The sequence below is a fragment of the Elaeis guineensis genome, chromosome 5, assembly GCF_000442705.2.
Source record: "Elaeis guineensis isolate ETL-2024a chromosome 5, EG11, whole genome shotgun sequence".
NCBI lineage: Eukaryota > Viridiplantae > Streptophyta > Magnoliopsida > Arecales > Arecaceae > Elaeis > Elaeis guineensis.
The window spans coordinates 117,037,789-117,047,852 of NC_025997.2; the positions used below are offsets into that span (position 1 = coordinate 117,037,789).

Below are 10,064 nucleotides of genomic sequence, written 5' to 3' on the forward strand. Positions count from 1 at the left end.
AGTGAAGCCGACAATGGATTTGCTGGCCTCACTATTTCTGAGCTTTCTTAAAAAAGTATTGAAATAATGAAGCGGGCAAAGATTTCATTATTTTAAATTTTTTTTAAAAAAAAAATTAAAAAATGAAGCCGGTAAACCAAGTGCTGGCTTTAATGTTCATCTTTCTTTTTAAAAAACGGCCAATGCATGAACAGGGGCAGTCGCTCCTATTCTGCGGCCTCGACTCCGTCCGTGCCACTTCTGCTGTCTAGTGGCCACGATAGCCACCTAGAGACCTCCGATGACTCCTCCGCTGTCCCGTTCTCCCATCTTTGGTAGTCTCCCTCTCTCTCTTTCTTGCTTGTTGCGGCAGTCCTATCGGGCGAACCAAGCCGTGGAGGCTTCTGCGGCCCTCCGACGGCCACAGAGGGCCCTCCGACGGCCTCTCCCTCTCCTCCTCTCTCTCTTCATCTGTTTCTCTCTCTTTCTTCCCCAGCATCGGTGTGCGCCATTTTTCCTGTTGGAACCATCTTGATTCTCTGTCGGTCCAGTCCGACACATCCCAAATTATTTAGTTCAGGACAGTTTTGAAAATCATGACAACACCCATCCATCTACACTCGCCTTACTACAGTAAAACATCCATAAATTTTTGGTCACATTTTCAGTGACTATTTTTCTAATTCTAAAAAAAGGCAAGCTAATGTAGGAAGCATGAAAAGACGACAAGCTCAAAAGCCCAGGTGGAACAAACAAGGCACGCAGTTGGTAATGCCTTATTATTAATTAAACAGATTATCATGGCATAAGTACAAAACAACCAAATCCAAAGAAAGATAGTTGGAAAATTATACTCCTGGTTTGATTTTAGATGAACCGAGCAGCTGCAATCATACTTGACAAACCAATGAGATGTATTTCAAAAAAGAATTTCCAAGCATCGCTTTGCTCATCTCATTGTAGTTTCCAATTCAGAAGACTATTTAAATGGAGCTTTTGATAAAGCAGTATCCACTACCTTAACACTCCAGAGAATTTGAAATAAGATATCCCAACTAGCTTGTTCCTTCCGGATTCCTTGAACTCCTGCATAATGATTGAGGGCAAATGATGGTTGCAACAATAATTTTGGGGGTATAATTTCCAAGCCTTGATATAAACAATGATTTCCACCATATTTACCAAAAGTTACCTGAATGGATCTTGTCATGTCCATGATTTCATGTCTAGTGCTAAACCTTCCACAATGTAGATTGTCTTCATGACCTCTGTCATAACTTCCATCCAAGATTTACTTAATTTTCTATTGTTTCTAATCCTTCAACCTGTATCTTAAGCACTTTCCTCACTACAATCATCCTGACCTACAAAGCACAATGACGAACCATGTTATAGTGGTCAATGTGAAAAGCTCATTAATATAAATAAGTCTTACCATATTCACATTGGTTTGGCTAAATTGATCCCTTTCTTATTCTTATCTAAGTATGCTGAAACTTTTTTTAGCTTTCCATTCTAGATACTTTCATCCAAGAATTTGTTGGTCTTCATGTGATCTTTAACAAGAAAATTGTTCCATGAGATTTTTTTCATTGCAACTAGCTTTGGCCTCTGATGCACATTGACTAAATCAACTTAAGCATTTCTAGCTCATCTTATCCTCTATTTCTGTAAGACTATAAGTACCAAGTTTCATTTGATGTACTTGCTTCTGTCTCTATCCTTCTTACTTTTATGAAACATTGATATCAACATTAGCATCTGCCATGCTATCACCACTCAACAACTTAAGCATCCCGTGATTACAATGATGCATTACTGGCACAGCCTTCAATAATATACCAATTACTATAAGCCAGTCACCAAAATATTATAGAGAAAATGCTTATGGCATTTTTGTTGTAGCAGCTGACAAAAATTACAGAAAACCACACCCAAAATTAGGAAGAACATGCAAGATGAAAGCTTCCTAAATCACAGATAAAGGGATTACCTATATAAAAGTGAAGAAGAGTTTACTGAACCTACAAAGCAGCAGTCTCATTCATGTGCTTCTGAGCAGATAAGTTCTAGTAATAGTACTCAGACCTGGACAGAGGTCCGAATAGATAGTGATGCACAGTTCTAACTTCTTTGAAGAAAAAAGAAACAAAAGAAAAGAAAAAAGAGTGACAATGTAGTCAAGCATTCTTCAAAACAAAACACATGATAACTCTTACAATCAAATAGCTAGTTTGTCATATTTGTTATCCACACAAACGATATAGAAAAGCAACTGAAACATGTAACCCTCCAGAAAACAGAAAAGGATACCTGCAGTCTTTTAACCATGAATGTCAACATTGGCTTAATAAAAGAACCTCTAGCAAGGAAAAGGTTTGGTCCATGTGGAGAGTATAAATCGTGAATGCAAGGAACATATGCCCCCTGGAATAAACTTTTTGTTTTGCAAATCAAAATTAATTGATAGGAAAAGATCTCTTTAATATATCTTTCATAAGATTTGGGGGACTAACAAGTTCAGCTAATAGCATTGATCAGAGCTATAAGAAGAATCTCAATAGAAACATCTTAGCTTGCTTAGATGGCACAACTTGCATCTAGTTTTTGTTTACTTGGGTGTCCATAATCCAAGTTCAACCAAGATTAGGATAAGAGCAGTATCCAGTCTGAAAACTAAAAGTAGTACAAGCTTCAGCACTCATGTCCCTGATCAGGTCAAAAAATATATATGGCAATCTCCAAACATGCAGAACTAAGCAATACACAAAGTGGCTCCATGAAATATATGATGATAAAGAAATGATCGAGTTTGAGATGAAGGTGAGGTTGTTATCTCTTACTACATAAAAATTCAAAGAATTGGAAAACAGATATTTATGAGTTATTTATGGTTTTGTTATGTGCATTCGCAATGCAAACTATATGCACCCACTCAATTTAGAAAAGGAAAAGAGAACACCCTCCTTACATAACAAGAAGGATGAGAAGAAAGACTCGGAAAAACAGATTGGAGGATTTGGAAATTTAGAACATTGCAAGCTGAACTACTTTGCTTTGCAATCAGAACAAAATTATTTAAAAAAAGGAACAACAGGAAAAAGAAGGTAAACTTGATGAGTTGTTTTGAGGTTGCTGCCCTGGGGGATGTCACGGCAGCGGCCTCAAGTTGAAAATCATTATTTAAATTTATAATATATCAATAGTAATGTGGTCTGGGGATGTAGCTCAAATGGTAGAGCGCTCGCTTTGCATGCGAGAGGTACAGTGTTCGATCCCCTGCATCTCCAAATTTTAATTCTTCGTCTTTACAGTTTACCTCTTTTGGATTTACTTTGCATGCTTATTTGTTTACACTGGATTTTTTTTTTTCATTTGGATTTACTTTGCATGCTTATTTATTTACATTGGATTTTTTGTTTTTATTCTCCTATTGCTTACACATGGGTTGGCTTGGTTCTGACAGAGGCTGATCCAAAATAACCTAATTTCAATCAATTCTTAATTTTTGGAATTAGAATTGAACTAATCATGATTGGAACCAACCCAATCAAATCCAGATGATGTTGGTTGTTAGGTTATCTATTTCCAAAAAATAATAATATAAAATATTAATTTATCAAAATTATATTAAAACTAATAAATGGTAACAAATTTTATAAGAATCAAACTAACCATAAATTTATCCTATAGACCTCAAAATGTTAAGAGAGAACCAACATAGATATATAGTAAACTGAGAATGAAATGAGTAAACATTCAGATGTCTAATACGAGCGCGAGCAAATGTTTGATTGAACATATCCATCTTAAATAAAAAGAAAGGTAAAAGCTAATGAAATACATGGATGATTTCCTATCTCCAATCCAACAATTTTTAAACTTCTTATTATCACGTTACATCCTTCTCAAATTCTAAGACACTATCTGAAAAATGAACACAAAGTATTAAACATTAGCATCGAACTAATGATTGAATAAGGTTGACGAGAACCTAAGCAAACAAGTGCAGGTATGCATGATTCTTCTCGCAAAATATAAGGGCATTTTAAGATATTCCAATATGTTTCATATACTCATAATTACAAAGATATGATAGAAAAAAGAATGTTGCTACTATGCATTTTTTATTATGTTTAATAAAATGAAATAATTGATATGAACTATCAATTGACAATGGGTATTATGAGAAAATAAAAGGCTATTTATTGATAACTACTTTTTCTATTTTTGTACTTTTATCATCTCCAAAATTATTAATGGAATCTTGGGAACCTGCACTTAACCTCCTTTTTGTCTACTCTCAGCTTTCCTCTTCCGCTTCCAAGGTTAGCAAGTCACCAAACCAATCTAGCCTCGCCAAGCCCCTCTCTATGATGTCACCAATAAGTCCTTGAAGATCAATAATATTGTTGGATTATGGATCCGGCCGGATGCACCCATAATGGATGGCCCGATCCATCATTTATTATAAATAAATTAAAATAAAATAAAAAGAGGAAGTGGGACTGCAGAGAATAACTACCACTAGCAGCTATTCTCACATACGGTTTACAAAAGGAAAATAACTTTCCAACTAAAAAATATATATGAAAGTAGAAAAACTTGCTCTCATCTTTCTCTCTCTCTCAATCACTCAACTCTCTGCAAAACGTAAAGAAAGATTTAGACCATGGAATTGATCAATTTTCATTCGTGATTTCACTTGAAAACTAGTAACCACAAGCTGGGTTTGAATTCTCTGCGCTACAAGAGGTAAGTAAGCATATTCTTTCATTGATATCAGAGCTATAAGGCTTGTTTTTCTGGTTTAAATATGATTATGATGGCAATTTGGAATTGATTGATGATTGGAGGCATGAAAATTTTTTTTTGTGAAATTTTTCATGCTTGTTGAAGTGCCTAATTTAAGATTATTTTACTCTATTCATGATGTAGTCTATAGCATGGTGATCATTGGGAAAGAAGGATTGAAGATGCATGAAACAAAGAAAGATGGAAAAAAGAAGAAGAAACTCTCTTCTCACAAATTTTGATTCAACAATCTCCAAAATAAATCAATTACAATAATAGCCAAGGACCTTATTTATAGTATAAAAATCTTAACTCAACTAAAAAAAAATTTTGAAAGAAAAAAAATACTAAACAAATCAAAACACAAACTCCATGTCGAACTAGGACTCTTGTGCACTCCCATAAACTTATCAGATGATTGAATTAGGTTTCAAAATTCATAGTAGCAGTGAAGCACTAATCTTGTAAAGCTCGAAAAGAGCTTTTCAGAATGGGATCAACTGAGATATTCTAACATCAGATGATAAAGCTATGACTTTTTTACTGAGACTGTGTCAAAACTCTGTAAAAATCAGTGGTATCTCAGATATATCTTGGATACTTCATTATATAACTCAGATAGCTTAGTGTATTCCTCGGATAGCTCAGTATGTACCTCAGATGCACCATGGATACCTCAGATCAGTCAGTATCCTGACAAATATAATGGTTGCCAAGTTGAATTCGCATCCTTTCGGATCCTATCCCTCAGATCCAAGTATCTGGTGGCTATGATGTCGTATCATCCTCTCCTGGTTGGAAAGAACTTGTCCTTGAGTTGGTAACCTCCTCATTTGATGAATCACCTACAAAAAGAATTAAATGCTTCACGTTGAACACATCAGATATTCGAAGATGACTTGATAATTTCAACTAGTAAGCATTGTCATTGACTTTCTTGACTATCTCGAAAGGACCCATCTTGCGTTGGCTCAGTTTATTGTATTCTCCCATCGGATACCGATCTTTAGTTAGAACAGCCCATATATAGTCGCCAACTTCAAAAATTACCTATCTTCTATGTTTGTCTGCAGCCTCCTTGTACTTGGCATTGCTGGCTTCAATCCGTTCGTTTACTGATGGATGAGTAGCTCAAATATCTGCCACCAAATCTTTAGTTTTTGCACTAGATCATCCTTTGAAATTGATGGGAGTTTAAGTCCCAAATACTGCTTGGGTTCAGTCCATAAATAATTTGAAACAGACTATAGCTTATACTTCTGTTTACTAAACAATTGAATGCGAACTCAGCCTGTGCTAAGGTCAAATCTCACTGCTTCAGATGCTTGCCAGCAAGACTCCTCAATAAATTTTTTAAGCTCCTATTAATGGATTCAATCTGACCATTTGTTTGAGGATGATATGTTGAACTGAACTGCAAAGTAGTTTCCAAACTCTTTCACAGGCTGTTGGAAAAGGTGCAGGGTTTCATGCATGAATTTCAAAATAATTTTGAAATATAACGCAGCGGAATATGTAAATTAAGCAATTTAATATACAAATGCATGTAATCAAATTATTAAACTCTACAATTAGGATCTATAATATATCATATTATATTTATAAATTAAAAAATAAAGACTTTGGTATTGATCAAATCAATACCCTAGATCTAAAATAGTTTTAGATCTAAAACCTAGATTACATCTAGATAAGAGAAGAGATTAGATCTCTTACCTTCATACGGGTTGAGAACTCCACGATTATTTTTTTTTATTATCTTTAGAGCCGCACACGCATCCGACCTCTATAGGTGATCCACACGAGACTGCAACAAAATCGAAGGTTCGTTGAACAAAGATCCATTCGAAGTGCTAGCTTCTTGCAGATCCCTCCGGATGGTTAATCTAAAAATATTCTTTAGATCTCTTGGACATTCTAAGAGATAAAAAATATGAGAAGAATAAGGGAGAAGTCAAACCTTTTGACCTTTCTAAAATTAAAAATAATATATAAAAGAAAAGGGTCCTAAGAGAAGACAGATCTTCTCTTTCAGTACATCAACGATTGATGTCCTGAGAACTTCTCTATGCTAGGACATGAGAAGACCTTCTTCTCTAGATATTTTTTAAATTTTCAGATCTTATGATATCTAATTTTTTTAATAAAAAAATCTCATGATTTATGGAGAAGAAGGGTTCTAAAAGAAACCTTAAGAGAAGACCTATTTTTCTTCTTCTTCTCTCATCAGAACATGATCAGATCATGTCCAAAATTAGATCACCATGCCCCAACTCATTAGAGCATGAATCCATCATGCCATCCCTCTTTTTCTCTCAAATTTTTATTATATAAAAATATAAAATAAAGAGAGAATAATCTGAAAAGAAAATAATAAGAGAAAACAATCTTCTCTCTTACCTTTTATTTCTATAAGACATCAACTTTTGATCTCTTGATAGAAGACTCTTCTCCAAGGATATTGGCACCTCAAACCACCCATGCCATTCTCTTTCTCTTCTGCTATTTCTATCTAAAAACCATGAATTTTTGACTCTTATTTTTATAGCATATGGGGCGGCAACCTTTTATATGGCAGATTAGGTTAAAAGACCTAATCAATAAGGAGTCCATGGGGCGTCCAACTCTTGGACGCCCCCTCCCTTATAAATTTCGTGGAGATCAAGATAAGATGCTTAAAAAGGATGACAAAATGATAGGATAGGCTTGGAGAAAGTTGGCGCAAGAGATGAGAAAAGAGTTCTTGTGAAGAGGGACTCTTTCAAAAAGGAAATAAACCTAAACCACTTTCCATAATAAACCAAATCACTTTTCATTTTGAATCAAATTAAATCTGATTCAAATCTTTAGAATAAGTGGTATGAGATAACATTCCTTGGACATGGATATCATAGAAAAATATCTAAAAATTAATTAGTGGACGTGGGCTTGAGATTTCTTAGGTGGCGCAAGAGATGATATGGAATCCTAGTCTAACTAGGATTCTTATGTAGATTAGGTCAAACACTTTGAACTCAATTCAAATTAATTACAACCTAATTAATAGTGATCTTAGTCCAATTAAGAGTCCAATTAAATTAGATTAAGCCATATTTAATTTTGATTTAAATTCTAACTTAATTAGGAATTAGGTGCATACAAGTCCTAGTCGAACAGAGACTTGTTCTCCCTTGCAATTGGCTTATCCTATAAACCAATTAGACTTAATTCAATTAAATTCAAACTAATTCTAATTGAATCAAATTTAATTAGACTTGATCTCAGTCTAATTGATCAATCAGATTGAGCTAATTAGCAATCCAATTGCTAATCGATCCTCCTGCAACACTTGCATTAGGTCAAATATCAATCACATTGGTCTTTTAACCTAAAAATGATTCTCAATCATCGATTAACCATCTGATTAGGTTACAACCTCTTATGTGTGTGATCCTATAGGTTTGAACCTAAGTCGGTAGCACATAAACTAATTTTTATATCAATCGAAGTAACCATCTAGCAATGGTTCCCGACGTCCAGATAAGTCGAACGTATGCAAAGCAATATTCTAGGAATCCTAACCCATGGTTATCGTATAATTCAATCTTTTGATCAATAATGCTCAAGACGACTTCGAGTATGCTGTCAATCACTCAAATAAGTCATCTCTATTGTGTCTCAAAATTTTGTAAATCTCGTGACTCCTCACGAGGATTACCCAGGCCTAGATTTTGCTAAATTAAAACACAGCGAGATATTCTCTTTCTGAAGTTAATCAAGAGTGGTCAATCCCATCTTGACTCACACACCAACTTCACAAGTACTTGACTATATCCAGAAATCTTTCGAACCTATATTAAAAATACAGACAGTCCGGCATCAAAGCATAGTGAGTTGCTTGTAAGTCACCGTGGTGATCTTAGATCAAAGGGATACTTATACCCATTGGCCTTAGCTAACTACTTTTGACAGTAGAGTGTTATATTGATCACGTTCAATGCAGATGTACTCCTACATCTCACCTGGATGCCATACCAGTGTCTCCACACCACTTGGTTACGAGGACAACCAACGCATATGGCATACAGCGACCTATACTTGATAAGTTTCATCCTTATTAATAACTTATCATTTGATCGTGAATAATTTAAGAATCATTCGATAAATCTTCCTTTATCGATTGATTGTGGTTCTAAGCACTTCATCATAATTTAGGAGTTCATTTAAGGAAGATAGAACTTTTATGATGAACCTGCCAAATAACTATTATTATTAGATAATTCATATACTAATTTCAATCATCTACCACTTAGATGATTGACTTTAGGACATATTTTTTAATAATTTTTACTTGTACTAAAGCCAATCAGAATGATATCAAATATCTTATCTTCCATTTGAGTTCGTAGAACTTCTTAGTTCCGAGACCCCGCTGCCTCACGTGCTGCAGGCCCCATTCTCCATGTTTTTGGGCTCATCATGATGTGCTCTTCGAGTTGAACTTCTCTGTATTTGGATTTTTGCTTTCATGGATCGAATTCGAGGTATTTTTTTTCTAACAATCTCCATCTCGATCGATATTCAGTCTCCACTGACTTTGAAAGCTTCTAGATCTCCTCGTCTCCATGTCTTGGGGCAATCACCTGCTACTCATGGATGGACAAATATGGGAGTCGAATTAGACCGCTCGTTCCCATCTCCGTCACATGCCGTACACCTCTTATCTTGAGACCTGCTTGGGGTAGCCTCCTGACGATATTGTTTATCCTCCTTCTGAGTCTTCCATCTCGTGCCCGATCCATCTCCATCTGGAGCTCCACCTCACACTGGGCTCCCACTGGCATCCTTCTTGTAGACGGTTTTTTCTTGCATAAGAGAGCATCAATCAAGCCTCCGCGATCGATCTTCACCTTGATTGCGCCTGTCTTCTTCATCTTCTATCTTGCTCACCACTGTCGTAATCTCGTGTTGGTACCATCTCACTCTGATACCAATTATTGGGGATGTCTGGCTAGGACATCATCACTATAAGATCTTTTCAATACCACTTGTGTTGCAGTAGGAAGAAAGAAAAAAATAATATAGGCACAATCAGGTATGTGGAACAGTCCAAGCGCTGTCTCCATGGGGCATGCAAGCTTCACTATCAGAAAGAAATAATACAAGAGGAGAATATCCACTCTCAACTCTCTGTATACTCATCTCTCTGAATTAGAAGCTATCCTCACAAAAGCTCTCTTAAAATCTTCTAAGGAGATCCTCTTATAGGCCTACCAATATCAGGAACCTCGATGCCTCTGAACACTTCTTGT

General features: G+C 35.6%; 1 non-coding gene across 1 annotated transcript; it reads left to right on the plus strand.

The window, feature by feature from the left end:
* The first annotated feature begins 3,196 nt into the window (after positions 1 to 3,196).
* Positions 3,197 to 3,269, plus strand: TRNAA-UGC (transfer RNA alanine (anticodon UGC)). The gene has a single exon. It is a non-coding gene; the product is annotated as a tRNA-Ala (tRNA).
* Positions 3,270 to 10,064: the final 6,795 nt, after the last annotated feature.